Source organism: Phoca vitulina, unplaced genomic scaffold (genome assembly GCF_004348235.1).
Source record: "Phoca vitulina isolate PV1807 unplaced genomic scaffold, GSC_HSeal_1.0 scaffold2, whole genome shotgun sequence".
In the NCBI taxonomy this organism is placed as follows: Eukaryota; Metazoa; Chordata; class Mammalia; order Carnivora; family Phocidae; genus Phoca; species Phoca vitulina.
The window spans coordinates 62,031,839-62,046,630 of record NW_022589705.1 but is presented as its reverse complement, the minus strand read 5'-3'; the positions used below and the strand labels follow the sequence as shown (position 1 = coordinate 62,046,630).

General features: G+C 42.1%; 1 protein-coding gene across 6 annotated transcripts in view; it reads left to right on the top strand.

Annotated features, from left to right (window-relative positions):
- ELAVL4 (ELAV like RNA binding protein 4) overlaps positions 1 to 14,792 on the top strand; it is a 139,588-nt gene that overhangs the window by 90,929 nt on the left and 33,867 nt on the right. The gene's annotated exons all lie outside the window — the stretch shown is intronic.

The following is a 14,792-nucleotide window of genomic DNA, read 5'->3' as shown; positions in this document are numbered from 1 at the left end:
ATATTAGAAAAAGGAAACCCTGTCATTAAAATAGGAAGGCCCATCATCTTGATTTTCAGTAGGGGAATCCAGTGTACCTGTGTGCATGTCGCTGTATGTGTTCTCCAGTTCTTCCACTTCACGTGTAAATCCGTCTCCCATATAAATTAAACACTTTGCAAAATCATAAAACTAAAATGACTGTTGAAAATAAAAGCCAACCCTCCAAACATAATTTCCTCACCTATAAAGTTAGAAAAGAGTATTTATCTCAAAGGGCTTACTGGGAGGATGAAATGAGAGCCTGGATATATGTACAGTACTGCCTAGCGTAATGCCTAGCGCCTAGTGGTCTCTCACTAAATGGGAGATGTTATTGTTATAGATACAGGTAGTATGTTACAAGGAGCGCGGCTGAACAGAGAAATTTTATCAAGGTCTCCAAATAGGGCCAGGACTTTGATGATCTTATCTGAGAGCGCTGGATCATCCATCCTTTAACAGAATTGCCTGCACTCTCAGGAAGCCAATGTTTAGATTTCTGAATAATCTTTATATAATAGGATGATAATTCAAACAAAATTAAAACCAGTTAACCATATGATTCTTCCTCCCACTCCTGTATAGAAAATGTATTTTTGGTGGAGGCTTACCTTCTAAATAGGGACTCTGCCAGCTATATTAGTGAATATTATTAATCACCTTTTCAAAAGAATTCCCTTAGAACTGTAGTGAGATTTTTGAAAAGTACTGATTCATGGTGTTGTTCCTTGTTTTCTAAAGACACATGTTTAAACAAGCAGATTCCTTTACTGAAAGAATGCTAATTTGGTAGTTCACCGAGTGGATTTGAATAGGAGTGACAGCTTCGAAGACAGCCTTTAATTTGGTATACAAAACCAAAATTGTCAACTTTGGTTTGTTTAGCACCCTCTCCAGCACAAGCAGAGACATACAGTAGCATCTGAGCTTAAAGAAGAAGCTTATGGGTTGAAAGCAGAAATATAATTCAGGCATAAATTTATAATTATGCATTTTTTAAATTTCAGGCAAAAAAAAAAGTTTTTATTTGCAGAGAACTTATGGGAATGAGGCAAAGAAATATAGAGAGACCAGAGATATTTGCCCTCATTTGGTAGCAGTGTTTAATAAAAGTAGAACTTGTGGTTGTAAAGAGCGCTTATTAAATTCTTCATTTACACTACCTAATTAATTCTAGCATTTTAAATTAACAGTGAAACTGGTCCCTGCTGTACCATTCCATAGATGCAGCATATTTCCTCCATCCACCAGTTGTTCAGGTTTAATTGACTACGCTAAAAGTCAGAGAAGGAGGGAGAGATAAGGCTGTGGGGAGGTGGGGAAGGAGTGAGAATCGCTCTAATGGAAGACCCTCTGAGGCCTACATTTGGTGGTAAGTGATAACACAGGCTGGGAGAGGTGAGGTGTAACACCAGCCCAGTTGAAAGGCTGCTGCTGGTGGTTCAGAAGTCAGGGTGAATGACATCATAGGTATTTTTGTTGCCCTGATTTTTAACATCCCAGTCCCCCCTTTTCCTCCAACACCTCCTACAGATCTCAATACATCTCGATCCTGTGAAGTTTACAAGGAGTTCTAAATATCTAGTGGGAGGATTGGGGGGTGGGAAGTGGCGAAGAGATAAGAATTCAAGATTAAGATTTTCCAGCCCAAACCACTCCCTAAGAGAATGGATTCCCTTAGAAGGTTCTGGCTTATCAAATTAAGAGAGAAATTGAGAGGAAGAGGAAGAGAGAGAGACTCGTTGTTGATGGTGTTGCGTGTAGGCTGGGTTCCCTCCTGGCTGTGGGTTGTCAATGAATGCTCCATTTGAGAACACATAAAGGGAATTTGGGCATGGACTTAAATGTTTGGTGCTGAGGACATAATTGCTATCATTTATCAAGTACTTACTCTATGCTAGGTACTTGCTAAGCACTGAACATACCTTATTTGATTTAACGCTGAGAACAGCTTCCATTTTCTTTTTTTTTTTTTTTAAGATTTTATTTATTTATTTGACAGAGAGAGACATAGCAAGAGAGGGAACACAAGCAGGGGGAGTGGGAGAGGGAGAAGCAGGCTTCCCGCTGAGCAGGGAGCCCGATGCGGGGCTCGATCCCAGAACCCTGGGATCATGACCTGAGCCGAAGGCAGACACTTAATGACTGAGCCACCCAGGCGTCTCCAAGCCTCCATTTTCTTAGATGAGGACACTGAAACTTTGTGAGGTCAAGTAACTTCTCCCGGCAGCACAGGTATTACCAGATGGTGGAGCTGGGGTTCACCCCCAGATTGCAAAAGCATGATCTTATGGGGAAGTACGGGCAGGGTGCCCCTGCTGGTGTTGAGTGAAGACCCCTGCCTAACCCTCACCCCATAACCCAATGAAACATTGTGAGCATCTGAATAGCAGTTGCCGGCCACCCTCTGGAGAGTCTACCTCATGCACCACGGCTTTCAACTAGACTCCTGTGTATGACACGAGGCAAAGATAACAATATTTATCATCCTCTGGGGATACAACTCAGCCTTCAGAGTAGAACCAAATTTACTGAAAGTGCCAGGTTTAAGATTCTGTTACAGTGCTTTTGGACATCTCTGTTACTTATCTTCTCAGAGATATTAGATTTTCTTTTTCCAATTGCGAAAGGACACTTATCAGGATAATCTAGGTACCAGGGAGAGAAAACATGTCTCCCAAGTTGCTTTTGTGTGCAGCCGTGGACACTTGATGGCCCCGGAAGCCATGTTCTTCCTTTTTCTCCTGCATCCACCTGCAGGCCCTGCTGCTGGAGAGAGAGGGAAGTGGTATGTGGCCCGCGAGATTTCGTGCAACCTAGAAACTCAGGCAAGAAAACATCAAACCCCTGGTAGAAATTCTGTTATTCCCATGAACTGCAGAGAGTTGAATTAATTTCTAATTTTTAATTTTGTTGCCTTTTTGTTTTTTCAGGCTTTGAGATTGCATTACAGATGCTCAGTATTTTAGGGGAGGAAACATGGCTTAGGCAGAATACCGTTAGGTGGCTCAGGGAATGTCTTAAAGCCAGCAGAGCTGGAATGCTAAATTACATTTTAATAATTGTCTGTCTTGTCATCACCCCTCTCTAAAAGGAATAGAGAAAGGAGAAAAAAAATAACCAAAAAAAAAAAAATCCCCAGAAATAAATCAGTGTACAACAACAAACAGTTTGATCTGCCTATCTAGATTGTGTGATTATTTGCATCGTAGCGATCAAGAAGAATTATATTTTTACTTGATGTTACTCTTCATGTGCCCATGCAGTATAATTTGTTTATCCATTTCAGGCAGGTAAGAGCTCTGAAGGGAGGTTTTTAAGGACAGAGTGGTCCAAACTGAACGTTATCCATGATAAAGCTGAATATATGGAGTGACCCGGGTATGGAGCAGACTGTAAGGACTATAGATGGTTGATAAAGGGTGAGGTCTGTGTTAGCTGGGGCTGCTGGGAGAGGTTTGAAAGATAGGGTTAGAATTTAGGTAGAGGGAAGGAAAGCAAAAGTGTAGAGCTAAAATTCCAGTCTAAGAACAGAAGACTTTTTTATTCTTTTGTGTTTTGGACACAGGAAGTAGAGCTGGGACATGCCTCTTTGGAAACAGCGATCTAAGATGAAGCAGCGTTGCCAGATGAAGTTAAACATACCAAAGAATGAAGCCAGTTAGAGTTGCACCCCAACAGGCAAAGATAGCATTTCCTAAACCTCACCTCTAGCCCACTCTTTCTTTTTTTTTCTTTCTTTCTAACACATGTCTTTGGCTTAATTAATGTTATCATTCAGTGGAAAAGGCAGAACAAGGCAAAAAATACCTTCACTACTGTGGACATCAGGGTGAATAATGCTTTGCCACCACTTTTGTATCTGGAATCACATCTCTAATTAAAGGAACCAACTCAGTTTTGATTTGGTGACAGTGGGTAACTTCTGTTCTTTCTCGGATTTGTGAAAATGCTACTAATCCCATGTGTCCCTCTCAGTGGGTGACATGCAGGACATGGACTACGGCAGTGGGGGGTGGGAGGGTGTGTTAGGGCACAAGACCAGGAGGCATTCCATGGAATAGTCTCTTGGGGTGAAGATGGAAAGGAGAGTGAGGGCTGTGGACTGCTGTAGGTTACCTCATATACTGTCAAGGAACTGGACTTACAGGGCACTATGGGAATGTGACTGAATTTTACTTCTGAGGTAACTTTATAAAACAATAAAAGACCCTGAAAAATTCTAAAATATGAAAGTGCTTTTAATTCACTCCTAAAATGTGAATTCAGCCCTAAGGTGAGTTTTTGGCATATTTTCTTACATCACTTAGCAAAGACAAAAAAATAATAGCAGCAGCTTTTGTATGTTTGTGTGTGCCTTATGTACATTCTGGGCACTATATTAGATGCTTTAAGCATAGTAGCTCATTTAAATAGTAAATTGGGATTTCTTGGAGACTCATAATGATAACCAGTGTTTATTGTGCACTTACTATGTGCTAAGCATTGTGCTGAGATCAGTAGATGGAATTTCATGTAATCCTCAAGACGGTTATTTTACAGATGAAGAAACTTGGATTTAGGAATGATTGAATAATTAGTCCAAGGTGACTTAGCTTCCAAGTAGGGGAGCTGGGACTTGAACCCAGGACTGTCTGACTATCACAAGTTGTCCAATTTATAGTTTATCTTTGGCAGTTTCTCTAAAAATACTCAACTGACTTCTCCCCTTTACAAACCAACTCAGCTTTTGTTACCTAGGGAATGAAAACTTTTAGTTCAGGGAAAACAGAATTAGAGTTCAAAATCTTTTGTTTTGATAAAGAGTATACAATGCATTAAAAAAAAATAGTAAGTACCAGAGGTTTTTTAATTAAGCAGGTCACCGCTTGCCTGAATGAGGAAGAACAGACTGAGTGGTTTTTAACTTCAGATTTTGTTTCTTCACAAAATACTCTTCACTGTGTTCGCCTTTTCTTTCTTTTGCAAGCACTGTATTAAAATGGATGCTACCTTAAAGTTAAGCATAGTTAAAACCCAGCCTCAATTGTGCATAATCCAAGAAAATCCCAAGATATTGATGAGCTAAGTGAACTTTTCTGCATGCACATCGGAGGGATATCCATTATAGATGGGAAGGGTGGAGGAAATAGCAGCATTTGTCAGCACATTTTGCTGCTGACTTTGAAAATGTGCTTGGTACCGTGCAATGTGTCTCTTGATTTCAGAGGAAAATCAGGCAGCTTCGCATCTGTCATTTTATTTATCACCTCCCTGCAGTCATCTTATATGTATTCCACAAAGAAGAATGAAAGAATTCTGATGCGTTGACTCGGGGAAGGAAATGGATTATTGTTGGGGTGAGTGGAAAATACTTAGTTATGGAGAAGCTTTGGCAGCCTAGTGGGGTTACAATGGGAGAATAGGGGTCTCCCTTATTAAGGGGAACTTGGAAAATGTCAGAATGTTAAGCGCAGACAGTAAACTATGTAATCATTGTGCGTCTTACACACCCGTCAGGGGCAATCAGAGACCTCCCATCCTTTCTAATTAGTATAAGTTGGCAACTGAGTGGAGCTGTGAGGTTTAGAATTTGTACAGGTACATTCTGCTTCTTTCGACATAATTCTTTTCCCAGGATGGCAGTAGTCAGGATTACAGACCAGGTATGGTTTCCTTTTGCCCCCTGGCTGTCTTTGCCTTCATCTTCCCTTCCATATCAGATGGTTCTGCCCTGCTTCCAAACTCAGATAACCGTAGGAAAGTATTCTCACATCCCAGGAGAGATGTCTCAAAGGATTTTTACCTAGGATGTGAATCAGGCCTGGGTATTTTAAGGATTTTCTATTTCTGTACTTTAGCTGACTGTTTGGTTCGTAGGACCAATTCCCTGTTCACCCAGCCTCCCGTCCTTCCCCCAGTACATACATACACACACCCCACACACACTCCCTCCTTCAATCCCTCCCCTCTTCTCTGTGTGACCTGATTGATTGAGACTAGGAACCAAGGAAGAAGGTAATGTCAAGCTGAAATTTCCACACATTATCTAAAAAATGTAATTCATCAGCTTCAGGGTAGGAGGAAAGTGCTTTCTGAAATGTGTTAATGGGAAATTCATTTTTTTTCTTGTCTTCTGGGAGGTGTGGCAGGGTGATTTCTCTTTTCAGTCTGCCTTCCCCACCCCATTCCACATCTCCCTTACCGCTCTTAACTGATGAACTCTGTATCTGTCTTTATTCCTTGTAAGAACTAAAGATCTTTAAGTTGCCTTTTATTTTTTCTACAGTCCCCAAATTGAGCTTTGATGGGAGAAGATATTTCTAGTTTGGAGAGAAGATAAAATCAGATAAAGACCATATATTTGTATAAGGCTTTTACATTTGTAAAACATTTTCAGTCAGCCAACAGTATTTATTTAGTGTCTGTGCTCTCAGACCAAATTAATGTTATTCCCTGTCCCTCTCTTCTCTTAAATTCTGTATCAGGGTCTGTGAGGAAGCCAGAGAGGATAAGACATAGTTTGTGCCCACATGTGGCTGCTAGTAGGGCAGTGATGGGGGAAGCCAGGACAAATCTGGGAGCCCTGCAACAACCTGCAGGTCTGGAAGGGGCTGGGATGCACATCACTACACATCCACCTTTGCTGTCTTGTGGAAGGTTTTTTTTGTTTTGTTTTTCACCAAGGTCCAAACTCACCCTTCCTGACCCTGGCTATTAATTTCATTAGCACAGACAGACTCATAACAATACAGTGAAGTTGGAGTTTTGATGGATTGTCTGCTGTGTGTCAGCTACAGGGTCAGGCGTATGATTCTGTGTTATCTCGTTGAAGCTTTGTCAGTTATGTACGATCAGTGGTATTATCCCCATTTTATAGACAAGGAAGCCAAGACTTAGAATCAGCTAGCTGGAGTGTGGGGTTAGATCTGTCTGACTGCAAAGTCTACGGTCTTTCTGTTACCTTATCACTCTGCCTCTGCTGAATGAATATGAAGACATCAGCTATAGGTGTTCAGAGGAGACACAGAGGACAGTGGGCTGGGGATCTCGGAACAAGTGTCAAATAGGAGTGAGCCTTGATCCCGGTAGAAAGCAGGTTGTGGGAGATCCGTCCGTGAAGAGGAAGTAGCTGAGCCAAGTTTCAGAGACCTCTTCAAGGGATAGTGAATGGAACAGCCAGGACTATTCTGTGGGTAAGCATTAGTGCCCCCTTTGTGTTGATGAAATAACTGAAGCTCAGAAAGGTTAAGTAAGTTATCCAAGGTCACAGCTAATAAGCGGTGGGGCTGAGATTTGAACCCAAGTTTGTCAGACTCCAAAGTCTGTGTTTTTCTACTTTACTAATAAATAACCCGACCTAACACAGAAGGAGGTGGACAATTTGCAGACTCCCCATGATGTCTATGATTTGAGAATCATTGTTTATCCTGCTGAGGTCAGGGACATGTTCTCTCAGTGACTCTCTTTCCACCTCCTTCAGTTTCTTGCTGACTTCTAAGTTTGGCTTTCTGCTTGGCCCTTGTTTTATAGTTGGATGTCTGGTGATCTGCAAGGTCCCATTACCATTAAGTGGATACAGCTAGTTAGGGTAATTACTCTAATTCCTAAGGCTGCTAATGGAATTTCTCATCACAAACATCTTGAATCAGATTAAATCATTTTATTGGTGCTATGGAATAAAATGTATACTTAATAATCCCCAATATTTGCCATTTGTGTTTGTTTTCAAAGGTTTTTACTTTTAGTACTTCATCTGACCCTTTTGAAATAGCCAATATGGACAATGTCTGTACTCACTTTACAAATGAGGCCAGTGCAGCCCAAGGAAGACTTGAATCAAGAGCACTTGGCTTCTTATTTTCCTTTTTCTTTCTTCTTCTCTTTTTTCTTTTCTTTGCTTGTTGCCTGTCCTGCCTCCTCTTTTTGCCTTTTTATTTACTTACATGCCATTTGATTGAAAAAGGATTTGAATTGGCTTTATAAGATAATATGGAAAAGAGCTAGAATTAAAATAGCCATGGATTTTTTTAAAAAGCAAGGTAGAGCAAAATGTGTGTAGAATGAATGGTAAAAGGAGAACCAGAAGGAAAATTAAATTAAATGTGGCTAGGGGACTTTTCCGAGAAGTAAAACACCACCTAGCCCAAGTTTTCTTTACATCAAGGAAAAATAGATGGTGACAACCTTGATCCCATTGTCAAGTGGTAAGCAGGATCGCAGCCCTGCCCCCCTACCCCCACACCCACCTTAGCCCACAGACTTCTGTGGAGACACTTGCCAGCTATATGTAATACAGGGAGGGATATGAAGCCTGAAATCACATACATAGAGTTTTCCCTTCCTCATCTTTCTGCTTGAACCCATGTTGGATTGATTGACATGTTTTTTTCTGGCCAGGGCAGGCAGTGACAGAGAGAAGCTGCCTGAGTGGAGTACCTGTTTTTGTAAATAATGTGCCAAAGCGGGTGTTCTGAATTGGGCTTCCGTTCTTGCTGCCGTGAACTGAGGTATTACCAGCTTCTGGGTTTCTTCAGTCTTGCCTGTCCCGTCAAACCCTGAAGCTGGACACATAGGCACTTCAGTCCTCTGCCTCCATCTTCCTGGTAAGGGTTCCTACAGTGAGTTCTGGCAGGTTCCCCATTGCCCCGGACTCTGAGCTGGGCAGCAAACAGGAAAATCAAATGTTACTCTCACTTCCCGGTCCTGATCCCGCAAACTGGAACTAGTCCTCAGCCACCTTTTCTCTTCCCAGTGCCCCTTGCGAGTCAGGGGAGCCTTCCCAATGAGACAGACCACACTCTAAATACAAAAGAAAGCGAGCACTACCCCAGTGCGCCACACTCCCCAGCGCACGCGCACACGCACACACACACACACACACACACACCCCAAATGCTTCCTTGTCAGAAATACCAGACACAGTTCAGTGAACTAACCAGCAGTGAGACAGACATCAGTGGAAGTCCTGCACCAGCCCCCAACCCCCCTCACGCACACGCTGAATAGGCATGTGCCTGGCCTGGCGTTAGTCCTTCTGTCTCTATGGACCTCCATTTTCTCGGCACGCAGTAAGAAGACAGATCCTTACCTTACCTTCTTTGCTTGGTACTTGGCATTCAAACCAGCTGATGCCGGTGGAGGCACTCGTAAACCGAAGCAACCTATAAATGGGAAGGGCCCCTTGGATCTCACGAGTCCTTCCCTCTTCTCACTAAGTGTCCTGCCCCTGGGCCAACAGATGGAGAAAGAGAGAGGGAAGGAAAAGTAGGTATCTATCTGTTCCAGGCTCAGGCCTCAGTTATGTAATTCCAAGGAGGAAGTAGGAGATGCTGTATGAGATGGCAGGAGAGTGGAATGGGACCTCACATTTATTAAGCACCACTGGATGCCAGTTGCTTTATGTTTGTTAGCTCATTTAATCCTGACCACAATCCCGAGAGGTAATAGCAGCCCCGTTCTTTAGATGAGGAAACCAAAACTCATGTTGTTTGAAGTGACTGACCACACTGTCTGTGTACTCATGTGTGTCTGGCCACATGCTCCTGCCAGTGGGAGCCAGAGACCTCCACGGAGAGGGCTCCTCGCGTTCTTGCTGTTTCATCCTGAGTCTGGCATGCGGCTGTGTAGGGTGTATTCCAGCAAACCTCAGAAATAGCTGCAGTAATAACGAACAGCAGTTTTAGTGGTTCTGGAAGACTGTAAATGAAAGCCTTTAGTTCAATATTTGAAAATGCCTGGATGATTTCTGAGATTGTTTTTAAAATCAAGCTACCTTTATGAGTGGCAACATGATAAAGTGGAAGGATCCACCCAGTTCTCATTCCAGCTATGGGACTTTCAGTGGGTCAAACCGTTCTGTGCCTCAGATTGTTGCGCATAAAATGGGGATAATGGGGGCGCCTGGGTGGCTCAGTCGTTAAGCGTCTGCCTTCGGCTCAGGTCATGATTCCAGGTCCTGGGATCGAGCCCCGCATCGGGCTCCCTGCTCAGCGGGAAGCCTGCTTCTCCCTCTCCCACTCCGCCTGCTTGTATTCCCTCTCTCGCTGTGTCTCTCTCTGTCAAATAAATAAATAAAATCTTTAAAAAAAAAAAAAAAAATGGGGATAATGACACTGGCTCTTTCCACCTTACTGTGTCGACATGAGATGAGCTGCTAATGTGTTGGTAAGTCTTTAAAGTGCTATACCAATTCAGGCTATTACTATGGTCACCTAGAAGACAGGACATTGTAAGCAGGGGACTTATGAGGGTAAAGCAAATACTATACCCCTTGTGATAAGCTAGTTTTGCTTTCTAGTCTGCTTTCCAGATGTTTTGTTCAGTTATCTACGTGCATCTCAACAAAAGCTGATTAACTCTCTCAGACATCAGTGTCTAACTATTATTAATGCTCAAGCTGATCAAATTACAATGCCACAGATTCTACTTGTGCTGTTAATATTAGATTTTGGATTCCGGTCTATAATGAATGATTTTTCCTCCATGCATTGGAAAAATTGGTTAGCAGGGTTCATAAGAAAGTTTAATTAGCAGGCTGTTTGTGAAAATAGTGGTTGTGAGTCATCATTCAGAATGAACTAACATTTCTCAGCGCTGAATTCGTTCTTCCGTTCCTTGAGCAGCCACATAGGATCCTCGTGTTTGGGAAGCTGGTATCTGCATGCTGCCCACTTGAACTGCCTGTGTAATAAACTAATGACAAAAACAGCACATTTTAAATCCCAGAGAGTAAGAGGAAGTGTAGGGGATTTGTGTATTTGTGTGTGTGTGTCTGTGTCTTCCCAGGGAATATCATGCACCTACTATAATCTGGAACTGTGCTAGGCAGGATAGCCCGGTAATGAAGAGCTAGATTGCTTGAGTTCGCATCCCAGCCTTACTAGTTACTAGCTGTGTAAAGGGAAATTCTTACCCTCTCTGTGTCTCAGTTTTCTCATTTGTAAAATAGGGATATTGATAGGATTATTGTGAGCATCAATACATACAAAACACTCAGAACAGCACCTGGTGTATAGTAATATAATTCTTACAGCAGTTCTGTGAGGTGTAATAGTAATTAGCCCTATTTTAGAGGTGAGGAAACAGGCTCAGAAAACTTACGTAACTTGTCCAAGGTCACACAACTCTTTTTTTTTAAGATTTTATGTATTTGAGAGAGAGCGTGTGCACAAGCAGGGGGGGGGGCAGAGGAAGAGGGAGAAGCAGGCTCCCTACTGAGCAGGGAACCTGATGTGGGGCTCGATCCCAGGACCCTGGGATCATGACCTGAGCTGAAGGCAGCTGCTTAACCGACTGAGCCACCCAGGCGCCCCCAAGGTCACACAACTCCTAAGTGTCAGAGCAAGACTGAACCCATGTTTGTCTCTTTTTTCATCTGCAGTACTCTCTTGGCTCCCGGGGTCATGTGCCTAGTCAGTTAAGCATAGGAATGTGCAGGTGTGCACCTGTATGTGTGCTCCTGCTTGGGTGTCCATTAGCCACATACCATTATGTTTTGTTTTTTCCTTGGGTCTTTGGTTCTCCGCGTGAAACTCCTTGAATGATTGCACGCTGACCACTGACACCTCGTGAGCTAGGAATCAGACCTGTATGACTTGTACCAACATGAAAATACATCTTCAAATGTCTGACCCCCTCCCCACTATGCATCTTTGTTCTATGTCTAGATTACCCCAGACGCAAGTCTATGTGATGTCTTCTAAGAAACAGAATCATAGGCTGTTACAGTGAAAAGAGACCTTAGAAGTGCTCTCTGGCTTGGTTTCCTTTTTTCTGTGGGCCCCTCTAGTATCTCAGGAACTATAACTCAGAGCACAGGCCCAGAACCCCCAGCTCAGGGTAATTATATCCTGAGACAGTATTCAGTCCTGTTTCAAAGAGTAATGGTCATTTGGGAATCTCATCTAAAAGTCTTCCCAAAGGTGTTTAATAGGTAATATGTTTTTTTAAAAAGAGGTTTTGTGACCAAATGAGTTTGGGGAAACTGAAGTGAACCAAGTTAAAACGGGGTTTCTTTTTATCACTACGTCTTTTGAGTCTGTGCTAATGTGCATTATAAATCTGAAAGGAATGATATAATTCGTAACCTTCCCCTTGGAACCTTTATTCTCCAGCATTTTATGGACTTTTGTTCTAAGCCAGGAGGGAGGGATGGAGTTCCATTAAGGTTTGCAGGTAGAAGGGAAGTTTGCAGGTAGAAGGGAAGGGGGCAGTTTAGAATAGTTCCTACCTGATGACCTCATTTCTTTTAAGAAAGAGGTGGGGTCCTCTTTTGCACATGGGTGTGCAAGTGGAGGCCTTGGTGTCCTAGAAAAGTCTTATTAGCTCCCGAGAGAAACCAGATATGGTGCCAGATGGGTCCAATCTCTTCAGCACCAGTGCAGCCCCATCACGTTTTAGGCATTTTTGTTGAAAGTCACTGAGTACTGAGCATGTTCTGGGCACGACTTAAATCATGAGTTCTTTTGGTTTTCTGTTGGGGTGACGTTTCATTTTCCATTGCCCAAAAGAGCTGAGCCATTGAAGGTGTTTACATATTGTGATTCTCACACACATTCCCGGGCATTCCTTCATTTTCAGCTCTCCCAGGTACTTGACTCAGTGTAATGATGCTGCTCACACTGGCACGGTATAGCCATTCCCTGAGAAGGCCTTAGCTTTAAAAAAAAAAATCAAAGATGGCTTCCCTCCTTAATTCCTACTCTACGGACCCATTTCTGCGTGAGTTCTTTGGTTTTGGTTTTTATTTCTTGATTTTGTCTTATTGCTTATCCGTAAACTGAATGGTAAGGAAAAGGGGAAATGTGCTTTTCTTGTTTCTTTTCTTTTTCATGGATCTGGAGAATTTCTCTTTTAACATTTGTTGGACCCAAACATGGTCATGAGCTTCCTGTCTGGTACTTTACTATCGGTGAACTCCTTGATGATAGGGATGGGGTACCCATCTCTGCATTTCACACAGCTCTTAGTGGTAAGTCCAAGGCCAGAGAGCCCCAAGCCCATTTCAGAAATGACACGCTGACAAAGATGCTCAGACAAAGTCCTTCTCCAGCTCACATTTGATGTTCTGATTTCTCTCTGCACAGACAAGTAATATTTATCTCACCTCCTTCATCGAGAGCCATGAATTTTCTTTGGATAGAGACAGTTTTAATAGATTTATATTCAGTTAATATTTATGAAGCATCTACCTCGTGCCAGGCCCTCTCACATACTTTATCTCATTTAATCTAAATCCCAACATGATATCAGGAGCCTCCACACATGCTTTATACAAACAGTGTCTGATGGGAGTTTTGGAAGCCGTTGTCTTTAGTGTTAAACACAGCACTTCCTTTCACCCACAGACATTTCACCCACAGAGTCTCATTTTGCCCGAAGGCTAATTACAGTGTATGTAATTAGTACTAACCTGATAACTTTTTCTACCTTTTCTTCCTTTGTTGCTAGACCCTTGTCTAACATCGGCTGCATTTCTGGAATCACCTGTGGGTGCGCATTCCTTCTAGGTAGCAAGTCTTGTCTGTCTGACATCCAGACCTTTTTGTTTTATCTGAGAGCAAGCTAACCAAGAATTAAGAATTCTGGTTCATTTCTCTGGCTAGCTGGGAGTGTGCCAAAATCCTCCTCTTTTTGTTTCAACCCTCGTTAAAAATATGTTTAAATGTTTGACTATTCTTTCCTGTCTGAAAGAATATTCTGCACATAATTTAATTGAACGTTGCTTCGATTAAGAACGTTTCATTGCCCCAGGGTCATCAGTCTGAACACTTCTCTTTGTGTGATAGATGCTGAGAGTGAGGTAGTTGTCACTGATGTTTCTATTATCCCTGGCACATTCCCTATTTTTCCCTTTCAGCTTTTTTTAAAACGAAGTACTTGATACTAGCTTTTTATCTTATGAATCACCTTTCTTCCCTGAACAGACAGAAGAAAAATAGGGTTTAGATTAGTTTCATTTTGTCATTTAAGGGGTTTATTATTGAAATATAGATTTGAAGATCTATCATTTAGAGCAACTTATTTTATAGGAAAACCAAAAGAAGTTAAAAAAAAAAAACTCCTTTGAGAATTTGTTGGTTGGCTTTCTTTTTGGAATAATGTAGATTTGTAACCGGTCCTTCCTGCTTTGGGAACTGCTGGAAATCATTATATATACTCTGTGCGTTTCCATATGCCTTACCCCAGTAACAGAGGATTTGTTTCACGTTTACTTGAACAGTTTGGTTGAGATTGTCTCTGAAATCGGGAAACTCTATTAAAAGCCTGTATGGACTTTGGAGCCAGATGGACTTGTGTCTTGGGATCTGAGGCCTCTGGACATTGGTCTTCTTGATTGTAAATGGCAGTGATAATGCCTACTTGTAGGATTGTTTTAGGGAGTAGATGAGATGATAGACATAAAGTACTCAGCTAGAACTTGAATGTTCTCACCAAAAATATAAGTAAGTAAATAAACGTACACATATATCAAATCATCACAATGTACACTTTAAACATCTTACAATCTTATTTGTCAATTATACCTCAATAAAGCTGAAAAAAAAAAACAACAAAGCACTCAGTACAGTGATTGGCACATGGTAAGCACTCAAAAAAATAACTTTTTTTTTTTTTTAGAGTGTGGGGAGGGGCAGAGGGAGAGAAAGAATCTCAAGCAGGCTCCACACCCAGAGCAAAGCCGATGCAGGGCTCAATCTCATGACCCTGAGATCATGACCTCAGCCAAAATCAAGAGTCAGACACTTAACCACCTGAGCCACTCAGGTGCCTCCCCAAAATAACTATTT